The following is a 22,752-nucleotide window of genomic DNA, read 5'->3' on the forward strand; positions in this document are numbered from 1 at the left end:
GTAATAATTATTAAGAAAGTGTTGAAAAGTAACGCCCGTGAAATAATTCTAAATGTGAAAGAGTTTTGTGAGTCAAAAATTTAAAATAAAGACATTTTAATTCCATTACAAAAAGCTCGCTGCTGTGTTCCCGCCATAACAGGAAATATTTAGTGATGACAGTTTAAAAAACATCAACCCACTTAAAACAAATATTCGTCGGCCTCGTGGTGAAATGGTCAGCGCGTTAGCCTGCCATGCAAGAGGTCTCGGGTTTGATTACCGACATGGTTGATATGAAATATTTATTTAAAAGGATGTTTTTACACTATAATATTTCATAATACCTGGACTGCTGGACTGGTACCTGAAGCATAAGACTGATCATCTCACCTTCATGTAACAAAAATGATCAGGATACGCTGCGATTGGTGTACCATTGCAGTGCTTTATGCACCATTAGGTGCGGAAAGGAAACGATGATGATTAAAAACACATTTCTATGAAAAAATATTGTCATCGAAATGACATATTTTAGTCGTTCGCAGTGCAGTTGGTAGTGCCGCGAACTTCTATACGGGAAGTCTTAGATTCGAGCCCCATTACTGGTCAATTTTAAGCATTTTCAGCTAATTGTAAGTAAATATAAAGGATTTATGTCCAATGTTCCCGGATTTTTGTTACTTATCCTACGTAAACATTATTTTTTATTACTGGCGTTTCTGAAAACACCGTTTCAAGAAAATCAAGGAGGGAGGAGAAGCTGCGAACACCTCTTGAAATATTGTTACTCCTGGAAAGAAACGAACTCACCAAAAAAAAATCTGGTCGATTTTGATTCAAGTGTTATTCGCCAGAAATTACATCACTTTCGTATTTTGAAAAAAGAATTGCCAACTGTCAACAAGTCACAAATGTAATTAAATGCTAATATAAATTTCCAAGGCAGTAATACGACGTTGCGAAGAATATTACGAAGAATTGGTTTTCGTTTTAGAAATTGTAGATCTAAACGAAAAGTGTTAATGAAACGCTATGATATAGCACAGCATTGCGCTCAACATATTTTGTTTGATTTTATTTGGGAAACCAACAGTTCTACATACATATTTAGTAAACAAACAGATATAGTAATAAACTCAGAACTAATAACAAATTTCCACATAGTATACAATGTTAGTAAAGAAAATATATTACATATCAAATAAATACATATAATTTATACATAAAAAAATGTTATTTTCATGTACTCAATAATCAAATAATTTTTTAAATATTTATTTTAAGAACATTAAGTTACTGTAAATTGGGCGGGATTATGACAAGAATGCTTGAAGAGAGGATAAGGAGGTTAAGGGAGATGTACATATTTATTATTATAATGTCTACTAGGTTACATAATGCATTTTTAGTGTAAATTTAAAATCTGACAGACTGATGTTTGTGTAGTCTATGTCTTTAAATTTTGTATTGTACACTGAAAAAGTCCTACGAAAAAAAGCATTTTTAACCCACGATGTTTTACTTATTGGTACATGAAACAGGTGTTACCGTCTACAAATCCTGGCTGGCACATGTATTGTTATTAAGCAGCTCTGTACAGTCAACCATTTCTGTCATAATTGTGTAAAGCAGTAGTTGGTCCGCACACACTCTGCGGTATTCTAGAGAAATGATTCCATGTATAGAAACTCTGAGGAAAAATAGATTTTAGGATAAGTGGCCTGTTGTTTTTATGGATAAAACATATATTTACTCCACACATAATGCAAAAAAATGTTGGCAGAGCGATCAAGAACAAGGTCTTTTGGTTTCTGAATCCGCAGGTAACCGTTGAATAATCACCCACGCAGGTTCGAAAGATGGATTCGTTGAAAATTATTTATTAATTTGTAAGTCAAGTCTTCAGATTATCATGACGATATGAACTAAATCATTTTTTTCAAATTGATGCGGGAGAAAGTATTTCCTAACTTACCTTGTGGGTCTATCGTGGATAATGCTCCATATCATTGCACTCAGTTAAATAGAGCCCCAACGATGGCTAATTGTAAATCTGAGATGCAAGAATGGCTAAATAGAAAGGGAGTGACTTTTTTGAAACAATGGACTTAACCTTGTCAATATGACCTAATAAAAAAACAAAGGGCCACTAATTTTTGCGATAAATCAATTACTAGAAGAACATGGTCAATAAGTTGTAAAACTGCCGCCATACAACTGCGAACTCAACCCCATAGAAACAATTAAAAGCTTAGTAAAAAGACGCGTTGCGGAAAAAAACGTTGAGCAAGATAAAAAAAAAATCATCAATTTAACCGAAGCTGCTCTCGCAAGTACCTATAACACCCGAAGATTGGCGTATTCGATGGAAGCATGTGGAAAATGTAGAAGATGAATATTTCAAATACGATGCACTACAAGTTATAGAAATTGACAATTTTATCATGTCGACCGCGAGTTATAGCGATACAGATTCCTATACGTCAGGTTCAGAAAGTGATAGTGACTGTAGTATGTCCTGTATAACTTCGATCATCCACTGTGATCATATTATCAAAAATAACTTAGAGTTATAATAATTTTTTCATAATTACTTTGTTATGCCAAAATAAATAAAAAATCATAAATACGCCGGTCATCTTACATTCGTGGACCCCCGCTCACTGCCAATGACCGACTGAATACACAAACACCGTTAACAGAACAGCGTCCCCGTCTCTTACTAAATGACAAAACGTGTTCGTCATATTGTTTTTAAATTTGCGCCTCTACCCCATCATTAATAATACCAGTGGATCAAGGTTGAATTCTGACATTTAAAATGTCATTAGCCTCAAGCTTTTATACACGCCGCAACTGTGAAAATGAATCGTAATATTAATGTTATAATAGTCGCCGCACGGCTTCAATTGGGGCATTCTTCTTTTGGGGCACTGTAAAATTATGTTATTGTATAATATAGCTATTGCAGTGAAATCCAGATTTCGCCTATACAATGCTTGCATAGCGCGTATTCTCGTCTACGAATGCGAATCGTGATAAGACACTAAGACCCATGACGCCAATATTTTAGTTTTGAGGGTGTTTTAGAAGAATACTGGGAATGCGGAGGTTTGACTTCGTAAGGAATTTTGAAATAAGCCAACGTCGGTGACAACGTCATCAAGCGTGGGCGATACGGCTGGCTGGACCACGTAGTACGTTCGGCTCCCTTGCCCACTTCACAAGGCATCAGGCTCTCGCGGTCCTTAACGTCTTATCTGCGGGATGCGGACATGGAGTAAACATATTTTTTTTTGGGATTTAAGCAATCACTAAGATATCCAAATATTGTATTGAGGTAGTTATTATTTAATTTTTTGTCCTGGCTTTAATTTTCTTTGGTTGTATTTTATTTATTATTACTTTACTTAATGTATTATAAAAAAATGTGTTTGCCATAGTTGAATGGACTAAATAAGTCCGTAAGTAAATAAATATTATTTCCGTGTCCAGTCGGAATAAAAAATACAGTTCTTTTTGTGAAATAGAACCAGAACCCCGGACGAGTGTTTTCCACTTGATGCAAAAATTCTGAAAAGGAAATTAAATGGAAATAAATCCGTCTTGTGGACTTATTGTTGGAGCGTTTGCCTACCATGCCGAAGGTCTTGGGTTCGATTTCTAGCATTCGTAGTCCCTGCACTGAATCTGAAGCGTGGAACTAATTATCTTATCTTCACGTATCAAATGATTAAGATTCGCTGCAATTAGAGTACCAATATACTGCCCCATGTGCCACAGGATGCGGGTGGAGAAATGATAGTGATAATGTTGACATTTTCATAAATTGTCGATGATAGCGATACAGTAAAGGCTGTTAGTTTCTCGGGTTCCATATTATACTTGTCTAATGAACAAAATGACTCTCCTACAATCTATATTAAACGCTGCAGCGAGACTTATTTTCGGAATCTCTAAGCTCAGTCATATCACTCCACTACTTCGGGAATTACACTGGCTACGTTTTCCACAGAGGGTAGAATACAAACTCTGTTGGTTTAGAAATAAATCACTGCACAACTCTGCTCCGGAATATTAAAGATTTACTCCATTATGAGATCATATTTTTAAAAAAATTAATTCAAAATGACTTTTTGTAAAAGTTTCATAAAGATTTTTTTAAAGCTTACCACGAGGAATATTCTTCTGAAGTTTCGCGGTCTGGCCCTGAAAAACCGTGTATAAGAACCTGCTGACGAGTTGTATGCTTACAATTGAGCATGACTTTGATTTAAGGATTATTGTGTAAATACTTCCTTTCAAGGTAATGACACTGCATGACATCACCAACACTATTTTGAATAATATCATAAACTTTTCTGCTCACACAAATTAACGATACACATTTAATCATGATATTTACAATTACAATACATGACACTAAAAAAATCTTCATGTATCCAAATTTTGCTCAACGAAATGCGGCAAAAAGTCTATAGGAAATATTGGCCATTCCCAATTTAATAAACTCAACCCGATGAACTAAAAAACGAAAAGTCTAATAGCAAATCTAAAAGTGTTCCAATCGAGTCAAATTGCTTTGATAGTGATAGTTATTAATACAAATGAGCGGAATATTTGTATTTAAACCGGGTTGTAGTCCCGTGGTGGTGGTCCTACTCGCGGACTTAAGGTCCGAGGTTCAAGTCCCACTCTACCACAACTTGATTTCCATTTTTCCAGCACAAGTTATTTACAATTCTTAAAAAAACTTAATTAGGATAATATTGACTCAAATGAAGAAAAAAGCATAAAGATATATGCTTTCTTACAGTAAATAATTTATAATGTAGCTATTTAAAAAATAACTAAGGGTTTAAAACATATAATAAACTGAAGGAGATAGGTGTAACTGGGAATTGCATTTAAAAAATGTTATCTCTCGGTAGCTCGGTAAAAATTAAAACATTTCATTGTACAGCGAAGTTACTCGAAATGTATTAAAAAAATATTGTACAAGTATCATCATCATCATTCCCCTTTCGTACCTAATGGCACATAGGGCACTGCATTGGTAACCAATCGCAGCGTATCTTGATCATTTTTATTGCTTGAAGGTAAGATGATCAGTCTTACGCTTCAGATACCAGTCTAGGTACTATAAAATATTATAGTGTGAAAACACTCTTTTTTTTTTTAATATTTCATTTCAATCATGTCGGGAATCGAACCCGAGACCGCTCGCATGGTAGGCAAACGCGCTGACCATTACACCACGAGGCCGACTAGGCCGATATGCATATAAAGTTTAAAATAAATAAACACGGATTCTTTCCCCACAATTCGCGAACGTTGTTCGAGTGTAAAGCATTCCATTATTAATTTTAGTATTGTTAAAATGCACAAATGTAAATATAAAAATATTTAATCTTTAGTTTGACAAAATACATTTACTAATCAAAAGTTCTCATCACGAAAAAAAAATGTCAGTTATATATTATATCATTTATTACTTATACATAGTAAAAACCTTTAATATAATACTTGTATATATTCACTTACCAACTTTTACCGGATTCGAGACGTACCCGTCTCTTCGTCAGGACACTAATTAAACAGGTTATTATTAATATTATATTGAACAAGTTTATGAATCGGGTTGTGATCCCGTGGCAAGTGTCCGAAATCACGGTTCAAAGGTCCGTGGTTCAAATCCCACACTGCCCCAACTTTATTCGCATTTTTAAATAGTGAGTTTTATATCCTTAGTTTGAATTCAGAATAGTGCGTGTTATTTAAAATAATGAAAATTTTGAAAGTTTGGGATTGACAAAATATTATAAGTAAAATATGAATTAAAAAATTTTGGGCCTATAAAATATGCATGTCTCTGTGCTAGCCTCGTTTTACAATGTGATATTTCTAACACACGATTCCTTCTTAGACTTGATCTATGTATTTGAATTAGTAGTAAATAAATTTTGATTAATAAATATGTATTTTAAACACTGAAAACAATACATTTGTCTTATTTCCAAAATATTAGCTTCTTGGAACAATTGGAAACAAGGAAAAGTTCGATTTTCGTGAAGAATTATTTTTAAGATAATTATTTGAATAGTTTCTAATGGTTTAATATGAGTGTTAAAAGCACCTCCTCATACAATTATTCCATAGGAAACGATAACTGTATAAGTGCATAATATACAAATTTTATAGTATTTAGCTGAGTGTAAAAAACTTAACCATTTGAACACATAGGTTAAATGTACAAATGTTGGTAACATATTAGTCAAATATTTGACCACAAAGTTAATGCTTTTAATATAAATAAGCCTTTGTTTATAGAATTAAGAATAGTCCAGAAGGAGCGTAGAATCATATTTGAATACATCGGACTGTATCCAATAATCCCCCCACTATGCCCCACTTTGCCGCGCGCATTCGAAATGTTGCACGATGAGAAAAAAAATAATCATAACACAAATGTAAGGTAAAAAAGGGATTTTGTCAATTTTACTAAAATTTTGTTTTTTAATGTCGATCAAATGTTCGCCACAAAGTTGTTTAATCCGAGGTCCAATTTTCATTATTTCTCTTATTAGATGAACAAAGTAGGGTAAAAAATTTACTATCCTGGCAACGACAATCTGACAGATGTAAAAATAATTCAATTTTTAAGTAATGATTTGCTACTTAAACGTTCGTTTGCTAATTACACGTGGAATGTGATACCATCCTGTTTCTTTAAGATCCTGGCAGTATTTCTACACTTTAAAAGGACCACAACACGGCATAGTTGAATTCAAATCAGGAGTTGCGTACTGGGCGACGTCTATAAAGAAAGTAATGGGTCAAAACATAAACCTACTCATTTATGAGTAGTTTAGTCGCCTTCTGTTTGATGTGCGTATACAGTTTCTGGACTATTCTTAATTATATGCCTTCATTCTTGTTTTAATACACTCGGTTAGAAGTTGATCCATTGCGGCTGGCACGCAAGTATGCGAAGTCTAGGTGTGTCCGCGCAGGTACTTTCTGACCTCGAGGTAATGGAATAAATGGACCGATCCGAGGCGCATCTGCAAGGAGAAGTTTTTATTCTCACTAATGGATACAAGATGCATTTCGTAACATTTACTTACACTTAACAGTACGTCTTATGTGTCCAAACATTATCGTATAATGTTATAATTATTATTACGATACCACAGTGAAATTTTTTATTTTATTTTCTTTATTTAGGAAACATCCAGTGCGGTTACATAGTTTTACATTTTACACAGTTAGACTTAACTCTAATAGACCAGTGATGTTTCCATTTTGTACTATAACTGTATGTAAGGTTACCAATGAAAGTACAAAATAAATAAATGGAAGTTGTTTAAAATGTTTAATTATATCTAAAAAGTTATTTTAAAGTTTGTAGTTAGTATTTACAAATATAAATAGTATTTAAAATTAAGATGTTTTTTTTGTAAAAGTAATGAAAAGGTAAGAATTAAAATGAAGAGTAAAAAACATTCTCAGATAGAAAAAAATAAAAAACATTTTCAAAAAGGAAAAATATAAAAATACGATGAGAGGAATCTTTAAATGAAATAATATAAGACAATAAATTTAAGTCAATTTTAAAAACATCTTCAAAATTAATGACATATATTTCATAGTAAGAGCAGCAATATATATTGATATTATGTACATATATAAGTAATTAAAAGTAGTTTAAAAGTATAAAAAACATAACAATGCAGCAAAAAAAATGAAAGAATAATAGGTATGGTAGCAATAGCTACTACCATATATATTATACTAGTAATATCAGCCATTGTAAATGAATCGGGTTGTGGTCCCGTGTCTAGTGTCTAAGACTCACGGGCCAAAGGTTTGTGGTTCGAGTCCCACTCTATCCCAACTTAATTCCCATTTTCTAATAGTGACTTATTTAAATGGCCCTCAACATTAAATATAAGGGTAAATAATAACAAAGCAAATGTTTATTTAAAAAAAACTGCTTTAACTTTTATCTTAGCTCCCTTTATGCAGAATACTTTACTCGACCAAAAAATGTCTCTGTAGCTCAATAACAATTTCTAACCATGGTTGTCTATCGTATTCGCGATCACAATGGAACATCCGTGAACACCTAATAAATGTCAAAATATATACGTTTCGCGACATATGATCCTGCTGCGTAATCATATATTTGAATTTCTCCGGTGTAAATATGAACAATATACCCAAACTGCTATTTTAATTTATTTATTTATTATTTATCATGCTATTTATTACATTTAGCCAGCGGCGGCGGTTGGCAAGCAGAATGTCAAGAAATACAGTCGCCATAGTAATTGTAATTTAGTTTTCATTTTTTTGTATCAGATACTCTTACTATTTTGCAAATGCAATATATTCTATTATTTTTTTTAGTAAACCCCAATTTTTCGCCAATGAACTGTATTTATTTACGAGAAAAACAAAAAACAAACCGACACGAGCGTCGACTTAGAGATTACACACGCGTTGACTTATGACTGGGATAACAAGCATGTTTATTATTGTTTATTGTGATCGTTCAAATGCTTAGCATGTTTTTAAGCACGTCGATAGCTATTTGTGATTGAGCTACTGAATAGGTTATTCCGTCAATTAAAAAAAAACCCTCATCTCAGAGAGGCCACACAAAAATGAAATAAAATGTAACTACCTGATTAACATTGATTTGATGTCAATCTCGTGGTGTAGAGGTCAGCGCGTTTTCCTGGGCCCCGATTACAACGGGAAGATAACAGAGTTATCTTCGACTGTCTATAAAGAAAAACCGATATTTTGTGTACGAAAGAGAGTATATTTGCATGAACATTTAAATTATCTTCGTCGGTAACCTATAGTTGAACACGTTTAATAGAAAAAATGTATGCATATTCTGCTTTTTATACAGAAAACCTGATTTTACTTTGTAGATAAAATTGAAGGTAAATGTTTACTTTCCATTATAATCGGGGCCCTGAAAGGTAAGACTGATCATCTTAACTTCACGTTACAAAATTTTTCAAGATTCGCTGCGATTGATGTACTAATGCAGTGCCCTATGCACCATCAGGTGCGTTAAGGGAATGACGCTGATTTAGATAAATATACAAATAATATAATTTTCCAAAAAAAATTGGTACAAACATGCACGGCTGCCTGGTACTGGTGTCAATGACATACTTTAAAAAAACCCGGATTCTATATGAAGCTCGCCGGGCCGAATGTTTTAATGGTTTGCACTCATATAAAAATGTCTACCTCAAAACAGATTGACTAGTGAGGCAGACTACACTTAATCCAAAGAAATCTATTAGCACAAAAGTATAGTGTAGGAATTGTTGTTATGTTATTAATTACTTGTTGTTATTATTTTTAAATAGTTGATTTCATTGTCCCTGGAGTACCGATACGGTGCTTTATGCACCACAGGGTGCGCATAGGTTGTGACGAAGAAACGTGTCGGTACTGAAAAGGTTTTGGAAGCGATATCTTGTTTCTGTCCAAACAAAGATTGAACCAACGCGACGCATTAAATAGTTCAGGAGATTCTGCAACCGAAGCACGTCGTGAGATAATACAATACATAATAAACACAATGGCCTTGAGCGAGATTTCTCTTATTTTTAGTTTTTCTCCCACAGTAAGAAAGTTATGGCAGCAAAATATTGTTACGTTACCACAGAATAATGTAGCTAACCCACGCGGTGATTTTGATCATTTTCTTAGTAGATGTAATCGATCTCTAAATAATTCTGGGTGTCAGTGGTTAAGACTATATAACAATATACGGGACATGATTAACTTTTTAAATTTTTTTCAACATAATTTTATTTATAACGTAAAAAATAAGTTGCTAGAATTAGTTTTGTCAAATTATGCTAACCTTAATGTTGAAAAGAGCGTTGATCCGTTCTTGCCAATTGATAATTACCACCCTCCTCTTGAATTGACATTATATTTACACGAAACCTGTTCAAAACACACTGATATTTCTTTAAATTACAAAAAGGCTGATTTTGATTAAATTATTAATCAACTTTTTTTTTTTAATAGAAAAGAAATATTTGCGTTCTTATAATTTACGCAAATATTTCATTTTGAGGGCCATTTTCAACGAGTTGTAAATAACTCACTATTAGAAAATGGGAGCAAAGTTGGGGTAGAGTGGGATTCGAACCACGGACCTTTGATCCGTGAGTCCGAGACACTAGCCACGGGACCACAACCCGGTACAAACTTTCTAAAACTGACTGGACTTTTTTAAATAATGATAATACAGAATTATCTATTTGCCATATGTTTGACATAATTTTCAATTCTATAGATAAATTTGTCCCCAAGTTTCAACTTAAAATAAACTATCCAAAGTGGTTTACCGCTGAACTTAAAATTTTACTAAATTCAAAAAAAGTACTACACAAAAAATTTAAGCAAAGTCGGAGTATTCATAATCATGAAGAGTTCCTGATAATCATCAGGAATTTTTCAAAACAAGAAACTAATGTAAAACACTTTCCAAAATATGTCTTAAATCGTATGTAAAAAGTATGGAAAATTCGGCGTTAAACTCAAACAATCTTTGGAACTACATAAATAAATTAAACAATTCTCATTTCGAATATCCAAGTGCTATGCATCTAGATGGAAAATTAGTGAATGGCACTGAAAATATTGTAAACCTTTTTGCAAATTTCTTTAAGGAAGTGTATGATGAACCTATTCCAGATGATAAGATTCCAACCTTTACTTTTGATAAAACAATTACGCTTTCAAACTGTCAAATTAATATGTTGTCTTGTAAGAAGAGGCTACTCTCTTTAGATGAAAATAAATCAGCAGGTCCTGATAATGTTACGCCTATTTTTCTCCAAAAATGTGCCTCAGTTATAGCTGAACCTCTCACCACGTTTTTCAATAAACTATTATCAATGGGATGTTTTCCCTCCAAATGGAAATCTAGCTTTATAACTCCAATTTTGAAAAAGGGGGACGACTCAGATATTAAAAACTACCGTCCTATATGCATCCAATCAGTTATACCCAAACTTTTTGAGTCACTCATACTTGACCAAATTCAACATTATGTCTCAAATATAATAGACACTAAACAACACGGTTTTATAAAGGCGCGGTCAACTGCCACAAACCTAATGCTTTGCCATAATAAGAAGCAGAACCCTTCAAGTCTGGGACGATCGTTATTTAAGTGAACCTACCGGAAGTATAACTAAAACGTTTTTCCCTACCATTTTCCATGCCTATGATTTCAGGAGAAATACTTGGCGAGGAGCTGGTGGACGGGCGACACAAAATTCCAATATGAAATGTGAATGTTCTTCCGATGCACGACGTTCAATAACTTGTCCGAGCTGACGTTGCATCGGATTACGCGCTGCGGGCCAAAGCGGTGTTCGGCTCTGCCAACCTCACGGCTGTTGGTGATGCCTTCCACGACGTCATCCCTGGGTACACATATGTGGACTTCTGATTTTCTTTTTTTTAAAACAATGTAATTTTTTGCACTGACTATACTTTTTAACAACTCAAATGGTGAAAGTGTATACTGGGTTTTGCATGCTTTATCAATGTTTGTTTTTCTTTTAAATGAAGATATAATTGACACTTTATAATAAATAATAATTACTTTATCTATTTTCTTATAAATATAACTACTATCAAACAAACATTACTATCGATAATCAAATATAATTGTAAGCTGCGCGTAATCGCTTATACGGATGATTTGCCCCTGCTATTTACATCAAGTGGGTGAGTAAAACTCCGATCCAACTCACAATAGCGGCTCTAGGTCAATACGACCACTCGCACTAAGTACAGGAGAAATTTCATATAGAGACCTTGACTCTTAAAGATATAAAAATAAACATTTATATTTTAATATTCTCCATTGATTCGTAACATTTGACCATTTCTAAGTGGATCCTGAGATGAATTTAATATCTCAAAATAAAAAGCGGGATTGAAATTTATTGCAACAGAAAGAAAACATTTTTAAAAAGGGAATATGGAAGATTAGGCATTTACAGGGCTTACGAACTAACATTAGCATCGTGCGATTCAAGAAAACGAATCCGTACTAATATTATGAACGCAAAAGTGTTGTTTGTGTTTCCTTCACGTCTCAACGTAGCGACCGATTGACACATTAACCGGAGAGGTAAGAAGTAAAATGGGATACTTATTTTTCATGTCGAATTTTAAAAAAATCAATGAAAAAAGTATGTAATTATATATTATGTATGTCAATTATGAACAACATTCTTTGCGAAAATGAGTTTTGCGAGAATGAGTAGGCGGTAATGCCAGAAAGAATGAATTTGAAATTGATTCTTTAAATTTCTATAATTTCCATGCTTTATTTAATGGTTAGTTCAGTTTCCTTTTCGTATCGGCTTTGTATTGCAGTAGAATTTTAGATTTGTGAACCGAATAACGATGCTACGTCACCATGGGTACGAGGCTGTAAAAGTGAAGTGATGTTTCGGAGAAAACTTAAAACCCACTTGTTCTCTAAATCATTTGAATAAATCCGTAGCATGTGTCAACAAAATAAATTGTTTTTATTAAATAACAAATTTAAAAGCTTCAATAAGAAAAACTTTTAACTATAGAATCACTATGTAAAGCGCCCTTGAGGTATTATATTCCGAAAATGGCGCTATATAAGTTATCCATAATAATAATAGACAAACGGATCATCGTATTCATGGTGATAGTTGAAAGACCGAGCCATTTTCAATCCGATAAAATATATCGTATCACCGGGAAAATTGTTATTGATAAACAAAACGACAAAACTAATTAATTACCTAAATAATTTCTCCCTAATACCACGCGAGCTAAAGCTTGTAATATATAAAGTGTAATTATAATTTTTAACCGTTCCATTTTTGTAGGCAGGAAGATATTACTTTTGGCAAAAAGTCCGCCAAAATGCATATATTTTTGTAGGTACTTGAAGTTTTAATAAAAATAATGTTTAAAATTAAAAAAAAATAGTATCATTTTTTTAGACAGTTTCTTGAACTGAAAATTAAATGACGGCATATTTTGTCCGCGTCGTGGTCTACTGATTAGTACAATTGCATACCATGGAAGAGGTTTAGGCATCGATTCTCGAAATGGTTGAAATTAACTATTGACATATTTAAAAGGGTTGATTTTTTTTAATATTTGCAAGAGTGTGACATAAAAACAACGTTCAAATACCTTTTCATTAAAATTGTCTGTCATCTCACTAATGAGGAAGTTCAGTGGTTTAAAAAAAAATAAAAAAATAATTGACTATTAAACTAAGACAAGCTTAATTGTATCGGAGAGGTGTGAGGGTACCTGGACACTCAAACATCAACGGTAACGAGGCAGCTGATGAATTGGCAAGGCTGGGAGCTGAGACAGCTCCTCTTAACGAGCCTTGGTCATGGGCAAGGAAGCATAGCGTAATGCTCTGGCAAAATGTACCTAATCAGCACCATGCGGAGGAACTGATAAAAGCCTTCGACCTAATAAAAGCTCAGCCGAAATCAAGTGAGGGTTATCACCAGAGCCCTTATAGCGTACTGCAGATTGAACAAACACCTTGTTAGAATAAACATGTCTGGAACTTCTAGATATAGGTTTTGCAATGCAGATGAGGAAACGCCTATACACATTCCATGTGAATGAGATGTTTTACGTTTAAGTCCCTTATCCTCGGGGGACCACTTTTAAAGCCTAAGGATGTTAAAGAGCTCGCCCCATACCTAATAGCCCAATACTTTACGAATCTGGGCTTGGACGGGGAGATTTAGCAAAATGATAACCCTCGCCTTCCACACAGTAGCCAGGCTCTTTATAGACTTGGGCTTGGAGGGTGAGAACTATTCACGGGAACCCGTCACAATAGATCTTCACACGAGGCAGTGACGTCAGGAGCTTACATAACACAGACCCCTACTTAATTTTTATGGAAGTCTTTGGATTATAACCTGAAACGTGTGTCTGATCATCTTTCATTCACGTTAAAAAAATATCAAAACACGCTGCAGTTGCTGTTAACGAAAAGGCTGACTGTGAAGGAAAAACGAATTTCATTCAGTTTTGTGATGGGTTGAACATAGAATGGACACATATTTTTAATATGATGTGAATGTTCTTCAATTTTGGGCACTGGATGATGAAATGCTCTATGAAATGTAACGATGTTTAAAACGACGCGCGACAATTCAAGAACTTTTATGCAATGTAATGTACTGTCAAAAATTTTGTTTTGTTTTGTTTTGTTCTAAATCCAAATTTTCTAATTTTAAATTTCTTTTATCTTGATGTTAGGTAGGTAACATAAGGATGGGTCGAGGGAATTATCGGAAAGAAAGTTAATTGGCCTGGAAAAAACATTGATAAATGCTGTTATTTCCTTAACAGCTGTACTTATGGTTTTTAAATGTGACTGTTTTGATGTTAGTCGTATTATATAAAAAAACGATTAAGGATGTTTTATTTTTTTTAATAATCTGTACAGATCTTCACGAATTCGTCAAACGTCCTTGTAGTTGAAGGTTCCTGGTAGAGTATCATGATGTGCCTAGATATTAAGGTTATTTATTACTCCCAACAAAAGTGCGACAAAGAAGTTTGTCGCAGTTAGATCAAGATAACGTTAAAACAATAAAAAGTCAAATTAATCCTCTCCTAGAATAGGCATAAAGACGTCTTTATTATATTAAATATTACATTATAAACATGTATTCGACAACTTTTAAATACTTAATGGTTAATAAAATTTTATATTTGAAGCATTAATTTTGTGGTTATTATATTAAATAATTAATTTTGTGGTTAAACATTGTGTTTAACCACTATTTTTTTTAAAATCCAAATTCCCTACTATCAAACATTAAACCTGCATTCTACACAACTAATAATACGGAAACATTGTTAAAAAATCACAGTAACTAAGTCCATATATATAATAAATCTGGCATATACCAATTCAATTGTAATGATTGCGATTTAATCTACATTGGAAAAACTAAAAGAAACTCAACTAAACTTAAGGTGCCTAAACAATAATATTTTTTCTGAATTCGCAAACCATCTGAATAATCATAATTTCAAAACAAAGATAAGGATAGATAATTCACAATTACAAAAAAGTCAATGAAATATTTCATATAATTTTAAATTATCTATCCTTACCTCTGTTTTGTATAAATACATTGAACTCCTTAATAAAGATACCAGTCTCGAAGATGTCGCAAAAGCGATGAAACTGGTCACTGGATATTCCAAATTCGTGGATTAAAGTATCAATCGTCTTTTATTTATATAATAAATTGCAATGAATTTCAATCAAAAATTTTCACTTACAAACTTAAATGATTCATCGAAATGTCAAAAAAACATTGAAATGTCAAAATGTGTTGAAAAAATCACAAAATTTTAGTTTTATTCATATTATTTTGCTCTTATTTGTAACTAAACTCCATTTAAATATCACATTGCAATATTTCTACCTTTCAATTCATTAACAATAAATCATGTTAATAACAATACACGAAAAGTAACGTGCGCTAATTTAATGCTTATTTATTCTGACATCTATTCAGCTGTCAATTATGCGCTCTCGAATATTTAGCCATATAAATATTTTAAGGGGTAAGTTAGTCCATTTTTTTTAATGTAATATTTACATTCTAGATGAGTTTTTTTATTTTATTAAAAAACCTATTTGAAATAATAACATTGTTATATTTTTTATTTTCATTTCGAAAAAAATGAAATATCCTCAATAACGTAAACAATAGTACGCATTTTTTTATTTTAATTTCAATTGGTTATTTATTTCTAAGCTTATTTCATTTTATTTTTAACAATGAATCATTTTTGCGTATTTTTATGAACAAGTTACGTGCGTGTGTGCAGTTACAAATACTAACACGTTATTCGTGTTATAGATATTGCAACATTAACACATTATTAAAATTAGCATCGACATTGGTCAAAAAACGATAAATTACTTACCAAAATATGCCATCGATAAAAATGTTTAGACGATTGGATGAATATAAATTTGAATATGTATTCAATAAATCTTTTCGTATTAATACGGCAAAATTTATTGTTAAAATACCTGCTAAATTAAATTTATCCTAATGAAATAAAAATTCGATGATAATTTTTACACTCATAAATGATATTTTATTTTAAAATCTCGGGAAAAATAGCATGTTTATAATTTGTTTGAATTAAAGATGAATACAATCCATTTTACAAAAGAAAAATTACACATATGAAGAATCGCGGGATTAATACAGCGCCGTACTTTGTTGGACCCAGGTATAAGCGTGGAATAAATAACTACGGTCGCTATCACAGCTCAATATTGAGTATAACTTTATGCAGGTTTAAGAATTTATTCTACTACTATGTCTAGGCATAATTTAATACTTAGTCTATACATTATATTTAGTATTTGATAATATGAATTAATTATGTTCAATAAGGCATGTTTCAAAAGGGAACATAATCTTTAATTTCAAAAAAGTAATACAATAAATAAAAATAATAAAGTATGTAAAAGAACAAATAAATAAGTAAGGCCAAACATATCTTTTATCAATATTATTAATATGGATAGCGTATAAAGCGTCATTTTCGTAATGTAATCCTTCGAGGGCGCTTTACAAAATGATTCATAAATACGTTTTTTTTTTGTATAATGAATAACTTATACAGCGCATCCGAGATACTAATAAGCTAAAGCCTTTGGAACAAATTCATAAAGACCCTTCGGGCTTATTATATGAGCCCGAAGGGCCGAATTAACTAGCATGTATTAGTCAGCGATAGCTGACTGTTGTTATTTTAAATTACCGATTCTTCGCTGTTCAATGTTTATAGCTTACTAACCAAACTTTTTGTGTATATATTGAATATGTTATATCTGTAAATTTTGTGCATGTTCAGTAGCATTATTCTAAGTGACTAATTCTCAATTATTACATTTAGATTACACTGAACAAAAATAAAATTGTAAGGCCCAAAGGGGCAATATTCTTTATCTTGAGATCCTAACCAACTAAGGACTCAGGGTGCGATCAACTAAGGACTTAGGGGACAATCAACTGAGGTCCGTAGGGCGGAAAAATTAGGCCCGGAGGGCCGATTACATGAGGGTCGAAGGTCCAAATTCCCTAGAATGAAACAGTTAGCGATTGTTTCCTGCTAGTATTATTATTTGGTCAATACATAAGAAAGTTTAAAATCAATTTGTTGCAACAGAGAGGGAAAACATTTTTGGGAAATCACATCAAAATTGTTTTCCCTCTCTGTTGCAACAAATATAGATCAAAATAACTTCCTAGGGCGGAAATCCAGCCTGTCTGCAAACATTTGGACATGATAAAAAAAATTTGAAGTTTAAACTACTCAAAATAGATCAATCAGAATTGTCCTAAAGAAAAGCAAATACGTAAAACTAAATTGAAGAAATGTGAATAGATTTCAATTTAATGAAAATAAAAAAAGCAGTGTATTCATGTTTAACCATTAGAAAGGAAAAGAGGACTAGGATGGGCCGCATTCGGCAAATTATCCAATATTCTGAAATTTGAATCCAATACACCTGAAGAAAAAAGTGTTCGACGCATGCGCACTCCCTGTGTCACATGCACGAACCTATGCGTTCGAAATACCACCTATAATTAAAAGAATCCTGCACAAGTTGAAAGTGACGAAGTGACGGAAAGAAGAATGTCTATTTTTCCAGTACCAATTAAATTCCATTCAAAAGTACAGCTGTTGTTCTACCAAAAAAACATCTCGCTCAGGGATCGCAAGATGAATCAGTGGATCAGGGAAAGTAGCAAAACTACGGGTGCAGGATAAAGAATTGCGGAACTGAAGTGGAATTGGACGGGTCGTGTTTCTCGGACGTCGGACGGTGGATGGACGAAAAAGTAATGCACTGGAGGCCGAGAACAGGACGCAGAAGGCAGAAGGCAGAAGGCAGAAGGCAGAAGGCAGAAGGCAGAAGGCAGAAGGCAGAAGGCAGAAGGCAGAAGGCAGAAAGCAGAAGGCAGAAGGCAGAAGGCAGAAGGCAGAAGGCAGAAGGCAGAAGGCAGAAGGCAGAAGGCAGAAGGCAGAAGGCAGAAGGCAGAAGGCAGAAGGCAGAAGGCAGAAGGCAGAAGGCAGAAGGCAGAAGGCAGAAGGCAGAAGGCAGAAGGCAGAAGGCAGAAGGCAGAAGGCAGAAGGCAGAAGGCAGAAGGCAGAAGGCAGAAGGCAGAAGGCAGAAGCGTAGGGAGGCTCCGCGCTAGATGGTCCGACGACATCGGAAGAGTTGCACAGATGACTGTTGACCGGGAATTGTGGAGATCCAAACGGGAAAGCTTTGTTCAACACTGGACTCGAGAAGAAGGCTGAGTAGTTTAACCATTTTATACACATAATAACACACATACATACACGCCACATTCCACACACCTTATTCAACGTACCACACTCCACACACAATACCACAAATTTTCAAAACAAAGTGTTTTAATAATCTTATGTCAAAATATTTTGTAAGTTCAAATTGTTTTAAATAAAAATGTACAAAACTTACTATAGGACTAGAAATACGGATAGGTAAAGACTACCACATAAAACAAAAAAATAAATCAAAAATATGCTGGTGTTAAAATAAAATGAAAATACAACAAATTAGTCAATAATGTATTAGCTTTCATTCTTTTACAACAAATCAGCCTTCAATTTATAATATATCTACAGTACACTGCGCAAATATCGCGAGTACCTTGGAAGCTTTATTCTCTCGATCGAACGCGAACAGAATAAGGTGTGGAAAATGCTCAAAGTAATCAAATAAAATAATATATATTTAACGTAAAATTAAACATAAAATCTAGTAGAGCAGAAAAAAATGACGTATAACCTTTACCATTTTGTCATACTTTTAGTGCTCATTTTTAAATATGGAAAAAAACGGATACAGCTTATAATATGTTAACACTCAATGTTTTTCCAATTGATTTGAAATATTTCAAAGCTACCTATTTCACAACATTATTTTTGGTACGTGTACTTGTACACACACAAATCTGGATTTTCTCCCAAGGGGGAGTAGGTATACATTTTTATTTATATCCCTACAGAGATGAGGTAGAATTTTTTCAAATTCAGGATTATGGATATTCGAGCGTTTACAGGGCTTATGACCTGTCATTGGCTGGGTTAAGTGGCCACTTTAAGTACTACAACATTCCCCATTCCTCTTATTAGCGAATATCCACACCAGGTAACATTTTTGATTTTTGTATTTATGTTACGAATTGAGAAACCATCCACAAGCGAGTTGGAGCGCCATCTATGTATTGATATTGAATATATATTTCTTTTATTTCTTCATGTTCAGTTTTAAACCCTTGTTTAGTAAGTTTTTTTATTGTTTTTCTCTTCATTGGCAATCTAGTATGTTTTATCTCCTGTTTCGTATGTATTGCATTGTTGGTAAATTTTGAAAATATTTATTTTGTCCACTTTTAAGGATGATTTATTACATATTTTATTTTATCCCAAAACGATTCCACCTCCAGCACTACTACAAGTCACAGTTATATTTTGCCTCATAAATTATATATCTACCTATATTGCTCATGTTTTCATGACTGTTTTAAGCTGGCTCAAAATTCGACAGCGGGGAGACTATCACTCCCTCTCATTTCTGTTAACTATAGATATTTCATTGTCCTTACGCTCTTATATACCTCCGTCAACGCTTATCATTTCATGGTTCACCTCTTTGTTCTAATTCTTAAAGTACCACTTAATACTTATCCACAATTCCTCTTTCTTTTCTAACTCATATAGTGTCCACGCGGCTAGACTGTGGAATCATCTCCCATTCACTATCAGAAATGTTACGATAATTTCTCTGTTTAAATTACGTCTGAAGAAACATCTCCTTTCTTTTCCTTGATCTCTCCTCCGTTCCTCTTCCCTCTTTATTATCTTTTACCCTTGAGTAAAAATATTGATTTATGGTTATTAATGTACAAATATTGTTATTTCTATTTTTATGTATCATTAATTTTTTTAAAGTTTTATTTTCCATTGAAAACGCTTTGAAACTGAAATTATATAAATTACAATTGTATTTAATTCGTCAGTTGAAAGAAATTGCCAAATAGGAATGTACAACTTTAATTGTGTACAAAAAATTCAATAAAATATATGTTTTATTTTGTATTTGGTGCAAGCATGATAAAACTCCTGAAAAAGATTACTTTGAAAGGTACCATGTATGTACCGAACACCACAGATATAATTAAATACGTTAAACGTAACGCCTCGTCTTCATCTAGGTGAAATAAAAGTAATATTAATAAATTATAAAATGTGTGCTAGTATGTTTTGTGAAACACGTAATTCATGTTCCTACATATTCACAATAATTATAATCGGCTCTACAGGCAGGTACGAGTAGAGACTTGTGAAATAGAAAACGATCATATTATTACCCAAATTATCTGCGTACTTACTAGAAATGTATCGCCGACTTAGGGCCGAGAGCCACTAACTCCGAGTTGGGAAGATTCCTTTTTTTTTTTATATTTCGACTGAGTGACCAAGGGTAGATTTTTATTTTTAAATGATGTGATTTCTTTTACATATTATTAACATTATACAAGTAGTATACGATTAGTTTTTTTTGTAGCCCTGTGTACTCGGTTACCTGCCCACTAATATTTTAAATTTATATATTTTATATTTTATAAACATAAACGGCAAATCCACATTTTACAAACATTTATAATATTAACATATTTGGTTTAATATTTTATTAAACCAAATATATATATATATATAAGTTTTTGTTATGTTGACTTTAAACGTATCAAAGATGTTTGTGGTTTACAAAGAACTGTCCAACTGACTATACACTCTCGGTGCTTTATTGGCTTTGAGCGAGGCTTGTTTTTGCAGCAGTAGTTACATTATTTTCAGCTAGAGCACTTTTCGTGCATCTGTTTTGCCGGGTTCTTCGTTTACTAGTTTTAGTTATGTGAAACAGGCAGAGCGCTGACTTTACAAACAACTGTTTGATGCAAAATACGTTATGTTCTGCAAAAAAAAGAGAAGTAAGGTACAGAAGAGGGTGTCGTGTCATTATTTTCTCAATAAATCATTTTGCACTACCGTTAAAGCTTCTATTCTGATTTTGGTAGCTCCTCCCCAGCTCAATATTCCACATGTTAATGTGGAATGTACAAAAAACAGAATAAACTAATTTTAGTGTCCTGTAGCCAATGGTGTTTCGTCATTCCTTGAAGATATAACCCAGTCTTCTTATTTTCTCAGAGACGTAGTCAATGTGATTAGCCCAGTCAAGTCTACTTTGACCTTCTTCAAAGGTGGACAGTCACAATAATTACTTTTGTCACACGTATGGATTTTATATATATTTTTTTACATAATTTATTTTAAATTATATATTATACTTATGTGACAGTAAATTATTGATGTTACCAATAGCAAAAGGAAGCCTCAAATCAAATAAAAATAAAATAAGAATTTATGAAATGTATTTATTTTACATCGCATATTTTTATAAATGTCTGCTGGCTTTGTAATAAAATTAAACAAAATTTTTACTTTTTTTTAATACAGCACGTTAAAAAAAATCACATCACATAATTTGAAAAAAACTGTTTGGGTTTTTAAATTCAAACTCAATTTTTTAATTATGATGTCACCTTTTCCTCCAATGCATTCTGTTTAATCTACAATGAAGAGTTTTAATCTTTTTTGTATATTTTTTATATCGTCGGCCTCGTGGTGTAATGGTCAGCGCGTTTGCCTATCATGCAACTGGTCTAGGGTTCGATTCCCGACATGGTTGATGTGAAATATTTATTCAAAAGGGTGTTTTCTCACTAGAATATTTCATAGTCCCTGGACTGGTACCTGAAGCGTGAGACTGATCATCTCACCTTCAAGTAACAATGTATATTTAAAAAATGATTAATATTAACATATTACAACAAAGATGAAGAACATTTAAGAGAAGGTAATATAGAAGTCCCAGTCCTTGTCTACAAAAATTTGGACAAACTCAAAATATTGTTGAGAAATGATTAAGATACGCTGCGATTGGTGTACCAATGCAGTGCCCTATGTACATTAGGTGCGGAAAGGGAATGATGATGTTGGTACATGTGTACGTATTCGGTTGGATGAAGAATACAGTTTTGTGTGTAAAATTGAACCAGCACTCTGGAAGAGTACTCTCAACGATGGCTGCTCTCCGGTAAAAATCCTGACGTAGGGATTCGAATGGAGATAAGTTCGTTTTACGTCCGGTTGGAGTATTTGCCTACCATTCTTGAAGACCTAGGTTCGATTCCTGGAGAGACGGGCTTGAAATATAGACTTTAAAGGTATCCGCAATATTTTATTGTACCTAAACTCGCACCTGAAGCGTAAAACCGATCACCTTGCCTTCGTGTAACGATGATGACTATTATTATTTTAAGCGTGTTTGTATATGTATATATCTTATATATATTATAAATGTTTTTTATTGTAACAGTGATTGCATAAAGTGAATCAATAAAATAAATGGGCGTAACAACGTAAAAAAATGGCTTTATTGTTAGGAAGGATTTTGACTCTAAGCCGACGCGACGTAAAAACGCAAATCACAGCGCGGCGGCGGCGTTGCGTTAAAACGATCATCTTCCAACTCCCATA

At 33.2% G+C, this 22,752-nt stretch overlaps 1 pseudogene; it reads left to right on the forward strand.

The window, feature by feature from the left end:
• The first annotated feature begins 1,651 nt into the window (after positions 1-1,651).
• LOC148282634 (uncharacterized) lies at positions 1,652-3,266 on the forward strand (annotated as a pseudogene).
• The last annotated feature ends 19,486 nt before the right edge of the window (positions 3,267-22,752 follow it).

The sequence above is a fragment of the Micrasema longulum genome, unplaced genomic scaffold, assembly GCF_059751315.1.
Source record: "Micrasema longulum isolate JH-2025_06_02 unplaced genomic scaffold, ASM5975131v1 h1tg000308l, whole genome shotgun sequence".
Lineage (NCBI taxonomy): Eukaryota > Metazoa > Arthropoda > Insecta > Trichoptera > Brachycentridae > Micrasema > Micrasema longulum.